Source organism: Oryctolagus cuniculus, chromosome 13 (genome assembly GCF_051225735.1).
Source record: "Oryctolagus cuniculus isolate XC-2025 breed Fujian yellow rabbit chromosome 13, ASM5122573v1, whole genome shotgun sequence".
In the NCBI taxonomy this organism is placed as follows: Eukaryota; Metazoa; Chordata; class Mammalia; order Lagomorpha; family Leporidae; genus Oryctolagus; species Oryctolagus cuniculus.
The window spans coordinates 77,509,895-77,526,892 of NC_142879.1; the positions used below are offsets into that span (position 1 = coordinate 77,509,895).

Genomic DNA, 16,998 nt, shown 5'->3' on the forward strand with positions numbered 1-16,998 from the left:
AGACCAGGAGGGTCAAGAAGGAAGAGAGAACTGTTAGAATGGATAGCAATAGGGGGATTAGCAATAAGAGAAATAGCAAATGCAAAGGCAATAGAAGATCTGGATTATGAATAACAACAATAGAGAAAATCAGAGATAAGGAAATACAGGGACTAAAAGCAATATTAAAATCCCTAACAACTATAAATGAGATTTTACATCATGAACAAATTGTTAGACAACAAATTATAACTAATTTATATAATCAGAATTATATGAAAAAAGATGAAAAGTTACAAAAGAGATTAGATGAGCTATTTAGGGAACATGAGTGCCATCAGATATTAATGTTACAACAACAGGCACTATCAGATATAAAGCAGTTATTGAATACAGGAAAAGGAGAACATACAGATACTTATACAATATTGTTAAATCCTAATGAAAGATCATATTGTAATGAAGTAGAATGTAAAATCTCTATTATTAAATTAATGTATACCCAAACATACACAGGATATAGATCAGGACTCTTGTATAAAAAGATAGGGTAAAATTTCATACAGCCAGTGAGAGGAGGAATAATAATTAATGGAACAAGTATACCCATGGAAGCATTAACCCCTATTGCACCCATGACTTATCTACATAATCATTACCTGAACATACATGATATGCATACATCAAAGGTTATATTTTTAGACCCAGAACCAAGAGTGATATCCATAGGGAATAATATGTTTGCAGTCTGTACTCCAGAACCAGCAAACGTGACATTCCCAGGATGGGAATGCCAGGACAAAAATGGCATAACAATTCCATATTCCAGTTTTCTCAATTTTAAGTCTATTATAATTATTATGATCATGATTTTGAGGATAATAATCCAATTGAGTATACCAATGATACAGAAACCACTACATTAGTTTGGAAAATATATGAAATAACAAAAACCTTAGAACCAGGATGCACATTAATATATACCACACTTGAAGTCACATTGCACACAAAGACCAGAGAGTACACAGAATATGCAAATAACCCTATTATAATAAATCATGTGCTACAGACAGCAGAATTATATGAGGATAAGATAGAAGATAAGATAGACATACAAAGATCAGAAAAATTAGATTTACAAATTAAACATAACATAGAACAGTTAGTAAGGCAGACCACCCTAATAGAGACCTAGAATCATTAAACAAAACCACAGGAATAGTGTCTAACATAGTACATGTATTAGAAACAGATACATTAGCATATAAGCATAATGCAAAGAACACAAGATGCACGAGGGCAGATACAGCGTGGCGTTTACTACATTTTGATGTTGTTTGTCTTCATCTTCCAGACTTCTGGAGCGACATCAAGGAACTCTTCCACTGCGCTGTTATCATAATCATAACGATAGGGCCGGCGCCGCGGATCACTAGGCTAATCCTCCGCCTTGCGGCACCGGCACTCCGGGTTCTAGTCCCGGTCGGGGCTCCGGACTCTGTCCCGGTTGCCCCTCTTCCAGGCCAGCTCTCTGCTGTGGCCAGGGAGTGCAGTGGAGGATGGCCCAGGTGCTTGGGCCCTGCACCCCATGGGAGACCAGGAGAAGCACCTGGCTCCTGCCATCGGATCAGTGCGGTGCGCCGGCCATTGGAGGGTGAACCAACGGCAAAGGAAGACCTTTCTCTCTGTCTCTCTCTCTCTCTGTCCACTCTGCCTGTTAAAAAAAAAAAAAAATCATAGCGATAGTCATAATCAGACTACTGCCTCGCCTGCGAAGGATTATTTCAGGCTTCAGAAAGAACAAGCACTAAAGCTATTGAAGTTTACGGAAAGGGAAGAGAAAAAACGGATAGCAAAAATAAAAAAGGAAGTAGGAAATATAGATTTAAGGTGAGAAGACCGCTACCTGTCAATATTAGATATATTCGATATAGAAATAGCAACAAATTCTGCGGTTTGCCGAAAGGCGGCGATTCGGGAGCCGCCGGGCGGAGGGTGGGCGCGGGGGAAACTGCCGAGGTTTGCTGCAGGCGGCGGCATCCGAGTTGCCCGGAGGTAGTTGGTGGGGTGGTGGTGGCGGCTCGGCTTCGGCGTTCTCACGTCGCCATGTCTCTTTCTGTGTTTCAGCTGTCATGACTGGAGGCGGGGCTCACAGCCTTACCAGGTACCAGCCGAGGCCAGGGCGCGGGGACTGCAAGGCGCAGGCCCCGGTGGGGAAGGGGAAGGGACGGCTGCTCGACCGCAGGCTTCAGAAGTCGCTGCGGGCCCGAAGGCCGACAGGAGCCCCGCGGGTCCCCGGGGAGTGCGGGGCCAGGTGCCTTGTGCGCTCGGCAGCGGGTCTTAGGGACTTACGGCCACGGGGACTCGAGAGAGCTCAGTAGTTTTTGGAGGGGAGGGGTGGGGGAGGTGGGGGTGACTGTCAGCCAGGCATCCCAGGCCCGGTTAATTTGGGTGTGGAGGGATCGCTGGGAGGAGGTGGTGGGCGCCACGGGAGAGCACTGCGTGCTTGCTGGGCACGCGGGGCCCAGAGAGTTGCTGTGCAGGCCCGGGGAGGAGCCGAGCGGCCTACGGTTCCCGCCTCGGTCCTCTGCGACGGACAGCACCTGCCCCCACGGTTGATTTCGGGAGAGGGGAGGGGGTGGTCGTGTTGGCCCAGATAGCTGCCCTGTTAAAATCCTGTTACTCTGCTTTTTTGAAATGCATTTTACTTTCTTTAATAGGAGGTGAAAGTCCTAAACTCAGTACAAGAAGGTATGATTTTACAGATTTTAATAATCATATGTAACTAATGAAATGTAAATAATCTTTGTTGAATGTTCTACTCTGAATTTGACAGATATCGTGTACTTAATTTTCAAAAAATTTATTCAAGGTATAAAAATTTCATATATACAGATTTAGGAATACAGTGATACTTCCCACCCTATCCATTCATGCTGCCTGCATTCCCACCCTCCTCCTCCCTCTCCTATTCCCACTCTTAATTTTTACAAAGATCTGTTTTCAGTAACCTTGTTGTTAACAAGTAGGTGATTCGCGAAATGGTTGTCAGTCTGCCTCTTCTAAAAATCTGTTCTCTTTCCCGTTAGCATAGAATGGTAGACACTTGTGCAATACTGGGGTTAGGATTACAGGTCCTGTTCAGATCAATTAAAAAACTTAGATGCAGTTAAATGTTAACTCTGCCTTAGAATTTTGAAGAAGCCTGGTTAGTCCAAGATTTCCTTATTTGCAGTGGTAACTGGTATCATGTTTAGCAGTGGTCACAGGACCATAGTTTGTAACAAAGACACAAGAAAAATGAGTCATAGCCTAATCTTTGCTGAGCAGAAATATCTCATATACACTGTTACATTAAATACATTTGCGTCTGTTTATGTGGTGCTTGTAATTGATGTTCCTACTTACTGGTTTCCCAGAGTGCTTTTGCCTTTCATATGGTCACATGTAGTTTTGTTCTTTTATTAGAGTTGTTTGTTCTTTATGATAACTCAATACTTTTGAGTTTTTTTAAATAATTTAAGAATTATTTGTTTTGATAGGGGAAAGAGAAGTCAGAAAAGGGAGAGCGAGAAAGAGAGAGAGATTCCATCTTTTGATTTACTTCCCAAATGGCTGCTATGGCTAGGGTTAGGGCAGGCAGGTTGCAGCGGCCAAAGTACTTGGACCATCTTTTGCTCCTTTCTTGGGTATGTTAGCAGGCAGGTGGGTCAGAAGAGGAGCAGCAGACACAAAGTGGTGGCCATATGGAATGTTGTCATTGCAGGTGGCAGCTTAACCCACTACACCACATTGCCTGCTCTATATTTTACTTTTTTCTGCTTTTTTTCCATTTTTTCTTTTCTCCTATTTTTTCCATTTCTGCCATTATTATTCCCTTTCTCTATAGACAGAAGCAAAAGCACATAGAATATCAGGATTTTAATGATTCCTAGAACATAATAAAAACACTCTGTGTTTAGCATCCTAGCAAAGTGGTTGTTCAGGTGGGACATCTGAAACTCAAACAGATTAAAATGATTTATTTGGATAGTGAGTGACAGAAATGAGTTTTGATTACAGTGTCCTGAGTTCTAAGCCTAGTACTCTTCTTTATCATGATGTGGGTGCATGTTTTAATTAGTGAGGGGAAGTGGGCCTTGGGTACCCAGTAAAAGAGGATATGAAAGGAATTTGAAAACTAACCCAATGAAAGAAGATAAAAATGGGACTGACAGGAGCAGGACAAGTTTGAAGAAGGAAAACACTGAGAGGTATAGGAAGAAGAATTTTAGAAGTCAGCTCAGAATACTGGGATTCATGACATTTGTTTAAAGTTTGGATTTAATTTTTATTTACATATTATATTATTTGATATATTTGTCACAATTACTGAGCCATACCCAGTTTCCCCAGTGAGGGAAAACATGTAGTGTTTGTGTCTAGCTTATTTCACTTAATAAGATTACCTTCATTTCCACCCCCTTTTCTGCAGATGTCCGGATTTCATTCTTTTTATGGTTGAATAGTATTCCAATGTGCTTATATACCCATAATTTTGTTATCCAACTTGATTGATTCCGTATCTTGTCTATTGCGAACAGTGCTGCAACAAACATGGTAGAGCAGATAGCTCTTTGGTGCAATGATTTCATTTGTTTTGGAGATATACCTGGTAGTGGCATTCCTGGATAATATGGTAATTCTATTTGTAGATTTTTAAGAAGTCTTCATACTGTTTCCATAGCAGTTTTTCATTCTCACCAACTGTGCATATATAAGTTCATTTTTCTCCATTTCCTCATCAGAATTTCATACTCTCTTTTTAAAAATAGTTTACGAGTGCATTAGATTCTCAGGGCCACAGCATATATTCCTAATAATGGGGTCCTACAGCACAATTCTCATCCATGTTAATGTGATATTATACAAATAGATTAGATTCAATATAGTTCATAGATAGATTTCTAACAATAAAATACATCCCATACTCCTTCATATTCTCTAAATTTTTGAGATTGTATTTTTTTTTTTTGACAGGCAGAGTTAGACAGAGAGAGACAGAGAGAAAGGTCTTCCTTCCATTGGTTCACCCCCCAAATGGCCACTACAGCTGCTGCCCTGCGCCGATCCGAAGCCAGGAGCCAGGTGCTTCCTCCTGGTCTCCCATGCGGGTGCAGGGCCCAAGCACTTGGGCCATCCTCCACTGCACTCTCAGGCCACAGCAGAGAGCTGGCCTGGAAAAGGAGCAACCGGGACAGAATCCGGTGCCCCGACTGGGACTAGAACCCGGTGTGCCGGCGCCGTAGGCGGAGGATTAGCCCTATTGAGCCATGGCACTGGCCCAAGATTGCATATTTTTAATTTACATTATAGTCAATGCTTAATGTGCCACTAAATAGTTCAACAAGTGAAAAGAATATGAAGTAGTTATTGAGTTTCTTGAGTTTCTGATAGTTTCCAGGCATTTATCCTTCAATAACTAGTTTGTGAATATTTTCTACCATTCTGTTAGATGTTTCTTTACTGATTGTGCAGAAGGTTCTAAGTTTGGTGATCTCATATATCCAATTTTGCTTTTGTTGCCTGTGCTTTGGGGTCTTGTCCAAGAAATCCTTGCCCACGTCAATGTCTTGAAGTGTTTCCCCTCTGTTTTCTTCTAACAATTTCATAGTTTCAGGTCTCACATTTAGGCCTTTAATCCATTAATCCTACATACTTATCTCCAGTGTCCCAGCACATTTGTTGAAAAGACTGTCTTTACTCCAACGTATATATTCCTGGTATCTTAGTAAATCATTTGGCTGTATGCATGTGGATTAATTTCTATACTGTTTTTTGTTCTGTTGGTCCATGTGTCAGTTTTTATGCCAGTACCAAGCTATTTTAATTGCTTTAGAGTTAATGTGCTTTAAAATGATACTGTGATGTTTTCCAACTTGGTTTTTGTTTGTTTCTTCCCTCAGAATCACTGTGGTTCTTCTGCTACATTTGTGACTCCTTGTGAATTTTGCGGTTTTTTTTTTCTAGTTCTGTAAAGAATGGCACCAGTATTTTGGGAGGGATTGTCTTGAATTTATAGATTGCTCTAAGTATTATGGACATTTTAATGATATTCTAATCCACAAACAAGGATTATTTTCCATATTTTGGTGCTTGATAATTTCTTTCATCAGAGTTTCATAATTTGCATTGTAGAGATCTTTTTTTTCCTTTGTTAAATTTATTCCTAAATATTTAAATTGTTGTAGCTTTGTGAATGTAATTCATTTCTTGATTTCTCTTTCATAAGATCATGGCTAGGGCATTAAAATATTTTTTGTATGTTGATTTTTACATCCTTTGACTTTACTGAATTGATTTATCAGTTCTAACACCTTTTTGGTAGAGTGCTTAGATTTTTTTATGATAAACAGGTTTGATAAAGATAAAAGACATGGCCGGCGCCGCGGCTCACTAGGCTAATCCTCCGCCTAGCGGCGCCGGCACACCGGGTTCTAGTCCCGGTCAGGGCGCCGGATTCTGTCCCGGTTGCCCCTCTTCCAGGCCAGCCCTCTGCTGTGGCCCGGGAGTGCAGTGGAGGATGGCCCAGGTGCTTGGGCCCTGCACCCCATGGGAGACCAGGAAAAGCACCTGGCTCCTGCCTTCAGATCAGCGCGGTGTGCCAGCCGCAGTGCGCCGGCCGCGGCGGCCATTGGAGGGTGAACCAACGGCAAAGGAAGACCTTTCTCTCTGTCTCTCTCTCACTGTCCACTCTGCCTGTCAAAAAAAAAAATAAATAAATAAATAAATAAATAAATAAATGACATGAATAAAGGAAGAAAGATACAGGGTACCCTGGAAAGCCATATTAGGCAAAAGAGGTCTCTGAAGAGGTCTCCGGTTTTTGGTTTGTTTAAGTAGAGGAATTGATAAACCTTAAGGTTTCTATTGAAAGTTGTCCAGATATTTTTAGACACTTGGAAGGGTCTCTATTATAGTTTTGTAATGTAGTATTGTCTACTTTGACACCTACTTACTGAGAGTAGTGTATAGCCCCTTGAATAAAATGGGACTGCAAGTTGCTGAACTACATAGAACTATGGCCCAATTCAGATATCCCCTCACCTCTACCTCTTTCCTTAAATTTTTGATGTCCTTCCCATATCCATTCAGGGTTAGGATAGTGGTAGGATTGGCTGGCAAATCAGTTCTAGAGCTTCAGTGGGTTGTTGGTTTTGTGTCTTTGTTGGAGGCAGATGCCTGAGACTTCATTTAGCTTGTTTTGTCGAGGGAATAGTGCCTGATCTTGTATCTTTGAGCCCATCCTTAAGATTCTATTCCAATGGAAAATATTCTATTCCTTGTTGGATTAATATGTAAAGGTTTTAGACTGCCTGTGTTTGTCAGTTTCTTGTTACTTTAATTAAAATACTAGAGTGGGGCTAACATAATGGAAAGATGTTTACTTTGGCTTAGTTTTGAGGTTCTCAGTCTAAGACCAGATGCCACCATTACTCTAGTACCTTGAGAGGGTAGTGGATGGTGAAATGGGTGCATAGGGAGAAAGGCATGGCAATGCAGGAATCAGGGAGAGAATAGCTGTATACCATTCAACCCTGTCAGGAGAACTATCTTCAGAGGAGAGGCCCCAGTGACCGCTAGGCTCCTGAGCTAGATCCCATAATTTTATTGTCTCCACTCTTAATATTTTTGACTATTAACATCAATCATGAAATAATAGTTTCTGGGCATAAGCCACAAATACTTGGGTATTTGATACCCAAACTATTATCATTCATTCATTATTTATCATTTATTATCTCAGTGAGGTGAGAGAGGTGGAGGCAGAAATAGGCAATGGAAAGCTTTTCTACAACAAAAGTGAAATTTTAATCATCACAAAACATATGTATGCATAGCTGGCCTTTTACCTATTTTTTGTGGAGAGAATTTACCCCTTTTACTTTTGCTGTAAAGGTTTTGGAACAAACTTGATGTTGCTGACATATTGACTGCTTTGGATGCACAAGACTCCAGTATGGCCAGTGCCACGGCTCAATAGGCTAATCCTCTGCCTGAGGCGCCAGCACACTGGGTTCTAGTCCCGGTCGGGGCACTGGATTCTGTCCCAGTTGCTCCTCTTCCAGTTGCTTGATGTTTCTTTTATTGAGTTATTCATGAATGGGGTTATATTGTATTTATATATTTATAATCACTGTATTAATTATTCTCATTAGTGGTCTGAATATTTTATAGATATGATGAAAATCTCTCTGTGTCTCTGTGTGTGTGTGTGTGTCTCTCTCTCTCTCTGTCTAATTCTGCCTGTCCAAAAAAAAAAAAATCTTAGGAGAAGATGAAGCTCTAGAATCAACTTTGGATCCTGAGGTATTGTCTCTTGTTAGAATTTTTAAATATAAGTGTTACATGGTGTTAAAAGTAGAAAAAAGAGAGCCCCAGCTGAGCTGAATAGGAGCGGTAAAACATGAACGGAAGAGTGGATTATTTAATCACCAAGGAAGAAACCATTCTTACCAGAGGACCCTCAGGGCTGGGCTTCAACATCGTCGGTGGGACAGATCAACAGTATGTCTCCAATGACAGTGGGATCTCTGTCAGCCGCATCAAAGAGAATGGGGCTGCAGCCCTGGATGGGCGGCTCCAGGAGGATGATAAGATCCTCTCGGTAAATGGCCAGGACCTAAAGAACCTCCTGCATCAGGATGCTGTAGATCTCTTTCGTAACACAGGCTATGCTGTGTCCCTGAGAGTACAGCACAGGTTACAGGTGCAGAATGGACCTCTTGCACATCGAGGTGAAGGGGAGCCAAGTGGCATTCCCATGGCTGTGGTTCTGGTGCCAGTGTTTGCCCTCACCATGGTGGCAGCCTGGGCTTTCATGAGATACCGGCAACAGCTATGAAAAGTTTGCTTTCCTCCAGTGCTCCCATTGAAAATACATTTCTCTAGCCCTCTTCCACTACCATTCTACCATATCTTTCTCTACATAGCCAACACATGATTTAAAGTGACCAATGCCCACCTATAACTTTGCTGTTCAAAATCGCCAAATCTTCATATTTTAATGGGAGAGTAAAGATATTTTTTGAAGGAAAGCTGAAGAAAATATTGCTTAGAGCAAAAGAAGAGATACATATTTCACTAGGTCTTCTGATAGAAATGTCAGCTGCCACCCAAAGAGAGAAAGGTCCTGACTTCCTATCACCATGGGTGATACTTTATTTCTAAGCTGGCATGCCTCAACATCCAGCTGTATGATATGAGAAGAAGAAAGGAATTTTCTTTATAATGATCTTCCTAGGGAAATTTTTGTGGCCTTTATTTCATTTCTAACTACATACCTGTGTGCCGATATTAGACAAAGAAGAGTGAAAAGAGCATTTTTACTTTTTTTTACAAGATAAATACATAGATAAAGTACACATACATACACATGTATGATAGTGTAGTAGTAATGCCTTATGAAGAACTGAAGAGGTGAGGTAGTTGCTCTGGTTTCAAGGTTTCTGATCTAAGGCATGACCTTAATTGAAGAATTTAAAGAGATATTTGTAAGCATGTATAGTATGAACCAGAGAGTGAGCCTTAAAAGAGAATGCCCAGTCTAGGGCACTAAAATACTCAATCAACCAATTAAAGTTCTTGGAAGGACAAAATTTTTTCTCCTAATAGCTGTGGTGAAACTGAGGCAAATTTCCATAATCCAGTTCTCAATCTTTAAAAAATAAAAATAAAAAAACCTTTCAGGTATAAAGATAAATACAGTAGTAAAGATAAATACGGAACCTTCGGGCTTCACTTTTGACATTTGTGGTACCTCACAGGGCTGTGAAAGTGTCAGCTGAAATGATTGTGGTCAGGGCTGTGGCAGTAGGGCCAAAGCAACCCAGCAAGAAAACTCTCGAAGGACAAAAGACAGTGCTTCCCAGGGTAGCACCTGAACTCTCTCAAGCTGTTTACCAGCTTTTTAAATTTCTAGTACTAGGCAAAATTTGAGAGAAGGAACTGCATCTCAGCCAGGATGGGCATGAAATCAATTGTTTCTGATTGAGCTACACTGGAAGGGCCTTACTGCTAAGCTTTAGTTCTAAACACTGGTGATGGCCTTTCATTAATAAACTGTTTCTCAGGAAAAGGAAAGGAAAGTTTTCTGTTGTTTTAGGGTGTAGAGAAATTTGGTGGGTATTTCATGGGGAAACCCCAGAAGGAGGATATGGATGCTAGAGAATACCAAAAATGTGATGTCCTTAAAACTGTGTTGGTTTTAAAGCATGGAGGATTAATAACCACGGTTAATGTTTTGGCTTTAAAAAATAATTTTAATTGTCTATATACTGGCCAGACTGTAAGCCCTATATCATTCTGATTGCAACATTTTGAGGACTTTACCGCAGTCTGGCAATTATTTACCAAATATTGACTCAACATCAGCATTGCCAAATACTTTTGCAAAGAAGTAAAATGTATAGCCTCCATTCTGAAGAGCTTTTTGGTTCTGGTTGGGAAGAGGATACTTAAAATAGAATTAGCAACATAGGTAGAACAGTATATATAAGTTAGTTTCAAATTTATATCAAAGATAGCAAAAGAAAAAAGTTACTGAGAAATGGGGCACTTGGCAATGTCCCATAGAGAAGGAACAAGTTAAGGTGACCCTTGGGGTCACAGTTTAAGAAAATTCATAGTTAATTCATAAAAACTTAAAAGTATATCATTAAGTTAACAATTGTAATTAGTAATGAAAACTGATACCATGCACAAATTGATGCAGCAGCAAAGAAGATATGCAGGTGACCATCTCTTTTTTTTTTTTTAAGGAATTCAGAAAAAGAAAACTGTCTCATAATGGAATCAGGCTACCTTGGAAAGGGCAAGGTTTTAATATTAAAAGGTCCAGTAAGACCTTGTTCTGTATCAACTGTTGATATAGAGAGAAACTTTGTGGGGAGCAACTCGGACTAGACTGTTACTGGAATTAAGACTTATTCTATGCATCTGCTTTCCCACAATATGGCGCTGAGAAGGGAGTAACAACTTCTACGCAGCTGCCTCTCGCCAACTTGAGTGATGACCTGCAGGAGCTGATCCTGCTCCTGATTGGAGGAGAGCAGCGTACTCGGCGTGTGGGTAGCAGAGTTGGGATTGGTGGAAGAGGACTATAAAGGAGGAGAGAGACAACGTGCACCAGGAACACCTGAATAACACCTGAGCAGCCCCCGAGAGAGCCGGCCGGCAGTGTGCCGCTCCCCCGCGGAAGTGGGGAAAGTGGCAGGGGGAACCGCCCTTCCATGGAGGTGGAAGGGTCAGTAGCCAACCCGGGAAGAACCAGCAGCAAACCCGGGGAGGGCCGAGCAGACCAAAGAACAACGCAGGGTCCTGTGTCGTTCCTCCGCAAAGAGGGGGAGCGACAAAACTTGTTTTAAACAATCCTGTCATGTGTACCCTTTGAGCTGAGCTGTTCAGCCCCCCTAAGACTTACTTAGACAAGTGGACTCATCTAGATTCCAGAGAGAAACACTGACAGTATTCGAGTTCTCACCTCTGCCAGCCCCACTGTGGAGGTATTAACTCTAGGTCCTCCCTGTTTCTGAAGGCACATGTAGCAGCATCCACAAAGGGCATGCTTACCTCCCAGAAGTCACCTCAGGACTTGGACAGTAACTCCTGGGAGGACCTTGAGACACACAGACTGAAGCAAATGACAAGCAGGAAAGAGAGCTATTTAGTTTTTTTTATTGGTATATGTAAATTTAGAATACACCTATTCCATCATTAGTAGAGGCTTTGCTTTGGCTGATAATGGATTCTGATGCACTTTGATGATTTAGGTTTTCTTGGAAATTAAAGAAAGACCAAAATATTAATGATTTAGGCAAATATACTATTCAATTTATTCTTCTGATTTTGTGAAAACAAATTATTATCATAGATGAGGTATTAGAATCTATTACAGGTTGTAACAAAAAAACCTCATGTTCTTTAAAGATATATCTAATTAGGTTATATCTAGTGTTCCTACCAGCTAAATTATTATGTTCAACATTTTGAAAATTGAATGGAAATATTTTTAAGACATGATACTAAAAACATTTCTCTGTATTTATCATTTTGTGTTATGTATATATAATTCTAATAAGATATTGTTTGTTCAAAAAAAAAGTAGAAAAAAGAATGCTTTTTTTGCTTTGAAAAATTATTTGAGAGGCAGAGGAACAGAAGATACAGACCCACAGACAGAGCTGCTTTGTGCTAGTTCTCTGTCCTAATGCCTGCAATTGCTGGAGCAGTGCCAGGCCAAAGCCAGAGCCAGGAAACAGAAACTCACTCCAGGTCTTCCTCAGGGATGCAGGGATCCATCACCTGCTGCCTCCCTCAGTCTGCATTAGCAGGAAGGTGTAAACAGGATCCAGAGCCCAGGATGGAAACTAAGGTCTCTCCTTGTGAATGTAGGTGACCTCCTTGGTATCTGAGCTGCTGGGCAAATGCCCATGAAGGAGTTGGTTTGGCTTTCTTCCTTCTGTGTTCAGCCTATACCAATTACCTCCATACATTTTCATCTTATAATCTGTAATTTGTTGTGCTGTATGTATTATATTGTTACATTTGTGTTGTTCTACAAATGTGTATGATGCATCTATATGACACCAGTTATCAGAATGAAAAAAAAGTAATGCCTAGATAACACAGGAAATCAGTTTGGGTTCTTAAATTCACTGTATCTTTTTTTTTTTTTTGACAGAGTAAGACAGAGAGAGAGAGACAGAGAGAAAGGTCTTCCTTCCATTGGTTCACCCCCCAAATGGCCTCTATGGCTGGCGCCCTGTGCCAATCCAAAGCCAGGAGCGAGGTGCTTCTCCTGGTCTCCCATGCGGGTGCAGGGCCCAAGCACTTGGGCCATCCTCCACTGCACTCCTGGGCCACAGCAGAGAGCTAGACTGCAAGAGGAGCAACTGGGACAGAATCCGGTGCCCCATCTGGGACTAGAACCCGGGGTGCTGGTGCTGCAGGCAGATGATTAGCCTAGTGAGCCGCGGCGCCAGCCTCAGTGTATCTTTCTAAAAAATAAAGGAGTATTCCAACTGAACCTATACCAAATGTATTATTCTTGTATCTATGGATGACTAGTCATACTAGTGATATTTAAAGAGAAACCATGGGGCTGTCCTAATTGTTTTGTTTTATAATTTTGATCTTGAAATGAACTGCCTGAAATTTCACAGCATTGTTACTATATTGGATTGTTACTAAATTGGATTGCCAATTATTGATATGCAAGAAACCTTTCCAGACAAAGTGCCCCATGGGGAATATTGATATATGGGACTATAAGTGCTAGTTTGGCTCTGTGATGTTTTAACAAATAGAAACCATTCTGAAAATAATTGAGTACTTATTTGGTTTTTTATGTAATAGCAACATAATTTTAAAATAATGATGATTTTTGTTTGATGACAACTGTACAGTAAGATAGAGCAAGGCTCAGCTCGTTGGCTATCTGGGTCTTTTGTGGTTTCATGTAAATTTTATGATTGTGTTTTGTAATGAATATTATTAGTATTTTGATAGAATATATGATATAAATGGGAGTTGAATCTTACAACTTTTTTCTGCATCTTTTGTGGTGCTCATATTGGTTTTGTTTTACATGATGTTCATTTGATTTACCTCATGTTTAATTTGAAAATATTGAACCATCCTGGCACCCCTGGAATAAATCCCAGTTGGTCCTGAAGTCTGATGTTTTTGATGTAGTGTTGGATTCAGCTTGCTAATATTTTGTTGAGTTTTTGTATTTGTGTTTATTGAGGGTATTTTTCTATTTGTGTTGTGTCTTTGGTTGTAGTTTCAGAGTAATGCTGTCCTCAGAATTTGGCAGAGTTCTATTTATTTCAATATTTTGAAATAGCTTGAGCGGCATTGCAATTAGTTCTACTTTACCTGTTTTACAGAATTCAGTTGTAAAGTCATCATGTCCTGGAATTTACTTTGGGAGACTTTTAATTAGTTCTTCAATTTAATTGCTTGTTATTGGTCTGTTAAGATTTGTTATATCTACCTTATTTATGCTTGTGTGTGTATATCCATTTCTTCAGAGATTTACAATTTGTTAGCAAGTAGTATTATGATCCTTTGTATTTCTGTAGTACACATTGTAATGGCTTCTCTTTAATCTCTGATTTTACTTGCATTTTATCTGATACTTTAGCAAAAGACTTTTTACCTTTCTTTAAGAACTTTTCATTTCATTGATCCTTTATAGTGTTTTTAATTTCTATTTTACTTCTTTTCCTATTCTTGTTATTTGTTCTTCCTGCTAATACTGGATGTGGTCTGTTCCTTCTTTTCTAAGACTTTCAGATGTATTGCTATATTTTTAAATTTAAAATATTTCTATTTTTGAAGTGTATATACTTCTGGGTGTAAATATTTTTTATTAATACTGCCTTTACTGTATCCCATATCTTTTGAGATGTTGTGTTATCATTTGATACAAGAAAATTTTTGATTTTCCTTTTAATTTCTTCAGTGATGTGCTGGTCTGTCAGTTCCATGTCTTTCCCAAATCTTTTATTTCTTTTGTTGTTGATTTCAACATTTATTCTTTCATGTTCTCAGAAACTATGTGGTATAATTTCAAGTTTCTTAAACTTTATTAACTTGATTTGTGGCCTAAAATATGCTCTGTCCTGGAAAGAGATGCATTTGATTATAAGAATGTATATTCTGTAGCTGGTGGGTGGTATGTTCTGTAAATAACTGTATGTCCATTTGCTATATAGTATGGTTCAACTCTGATGTATCTTTGTTGAATTTATGTCTGTATGATCTGTCTGCTTATGAAAGTGGGGCATTGAAATCCTTTAGTATTAGTATTGGATTGTATCTCTCCTTTTAGTATATTAATATTTGATGTACATATCTGGGTTGGTCTAGAGTTTGTTGTATTTATATTCTTGAGTGTTAAGTATTCTTGTTTTATAAATCCTTTATCAATATATAATGTTCTCCTTTGTCTCTTTTTATGGTTTTTAATTTAAAGTCTCTTTTTAATCTGATGAGTATAGCTATTTCTGTTGGTTTTGGTTTTCCATTTGGATGGTATGGCTTTTTCAAACCCTTAACTTTCAATCTGTGTGTGTCTTTACCTGTGTTATAAGTTTCTTGTAGGCAGCATATGATTTCCTTGGTTTTTTTTTTTGGTCCACTCAGCCAACCTATGTTTTTCAAATGGGAAATTTAATCAATCTATAGTCAAGGTTAATATTGAGAGATAATTTTGTTGCTTTCTTATTGTTTGTGTATTCTGGTTTGTATTACCTCCCATTGTTTGTTATTGCATTTTGGAAGCTTTCTATCATTTCACAATAATATAGAATTTCCTTTGTCTTTTGTGTATCTACTCTGTTAGTAAATTTGGTACCGTTGTCTATTTTTATGATTATTATAAATCATGTCACTTTTAATGTAGTACTCCTTTGAGGATTTCTTGTAGGTATGTTCTAGTGTTGAAGACTTCTCTAAAGTTTTTGATTTTATGGGAAATGTTTTATTTCTCCTTCATTTGTAAAGGGTATCTTCACTTGATATAGTATTTGGGTTTTGATTTTTTTCTTTAAAAACTTGAATGTATCATCATCCCATTTTCTTCTGGCATGTAGAAGTTAGGCTGAGAAGTCATTTGTTAGTCGAGTGATTTTCCTAATCTTTTTAATTATTTTTTTAATATTTTATTTAGTAAATATAAATTTTCAAAGTACAGTTAATGGATTACAATGGCTCCCCCCCCATAATTTCCCTCCCACTCACACCCCTCCCATCTCCCGCTCCCTCTCCCATTCCATTCACATCAAGATTCATTTTCAATTATCTTTATATACAGAAGATCAATTCAGTATATATTAAGTAAAGATTTCATCAGTTTGCACCCACACAGAAACACAAAGTGAAAAATACTGCTTGAGTACTCGTTATAGCATTAAATCATAATGTACAGCACATTAAGGACAGAGATCCTACATGAGGAGTAAGTGCACAGTGACTCCTGTTGTTGATTTAACAATTGCCACTCTTATTTTTGACACCAGTAATCACCCAAGGCTCTTGTCATGAGCTGCCAAGGCTATGGAAGCCTCATGAGTTCACCAACTCTGATCTTATTTAGACAAGGCCATAGTCAAAGTGGAAGTTCTCTCCTTCCTTCAGAGAAAGGTACCTCCTTCTTTGATGGCCTGTTCTTTCCACTGGGATCTCACTCCCAGAGATCTTTCATTTAGATCTTTTTTTTTTTCTTTTTTTTTTTGCTAGAGTGTCTTGGCTTTCCATGCCTGCAAAACTCTCATGGTTGTTTTGTTTGTTTGTTTGTTTTGTTTTTTTGTTTTTTGTTTTTTGGACAAAACACAGCTTTATTTTCAAAGTGCATCACATTTCCCCTCGCTATGCAAAGCCCTCTCTTCTGCTTACCCTGTTAGGAAATTCATGATTTGGAGAGCATATGGACGATTGCTTTCTCATTCTGTGGTTCCCCAGGTCCCTGGAGGGTACCATAAATAGCACCTAAGGGGTTGAAGGGAAGGCTAGATTTTCTGAACTCTGCTGTATAAACAACCTCATATACTCCTCCTCCAGCACGTACACACACACACACACACACATCACACAGGACTTCTATTTAGCCTTGAGGTTAAGCACCAGGATGGGAGACTCAGACTGTCTGTCTTCCACTAGCTGTGTGGCCTTGAATAAATGTGTCAACCTCCTTGTGCCAAAGTTCCCTCACCTGTAAAACAGCACTGACAACAAAATCTCCTGTTTTATGGAATCATTAAGACTGGGAATTACATGACGTAACTCTAATTGTGCAATGATTGTCCATTAGTGGTAGTACCATTTTAGTCCTAGATATTAAGGATTTGAATATGGTTTATCTCAACACTAAAGAGTTCCACTGCCAAAATAAAAAGGAAAAACGACCATTATTGTAATACAATCCTCTTCTATTACTGAAGCCACTGAGACTTGGAGAAGTTAAATGACTTG

At 39.3% G+C, this 16,998-nt stretch overlaps 1 protein-coding gene and 1 pseudogene across 6 annotated transcripts in view; both read left to right on the forward strand.

Moving 5' to 3' along the window:
* Positions 1-1,926: 1,926 nt before the first annotated feature.
* The window catches only part of FBH1 (F-box DNA helicase 1), an 80,909-nt gene continuing 65,837 nt past the window's right edge, over positions 1,927-16,998 (forward strand). For 3 of the 5 annotated variants that reach the window (XM_089312364.1, XM_089312367.1, XM_089312366.1), the window contains exons 1-2: positions 2,085-2,143; positions 2,700-2,730. The gene's annotated coding sequence lies outside the window, so the exon portion shown is untranslated. Of the gene's footprint in view, positions 2,144-2,699; positions 2,731-16,998 lie in introns of all 5 variants that reach the window. The other 2 variants (XM_089312368.1, XM_089312365.1) reach the window with 2 other exon arrangements.
* Positions 8,414-9,104, forward strand: LOC149122683 (synaptojanin-2-binding protein pseudogene; annotated as a pseudogene). The gene has a single exon (XR_016219341.1). The product of XR_016219341.1 is annotated as a synaptojanin-2-binding protein pseudogene (transcript).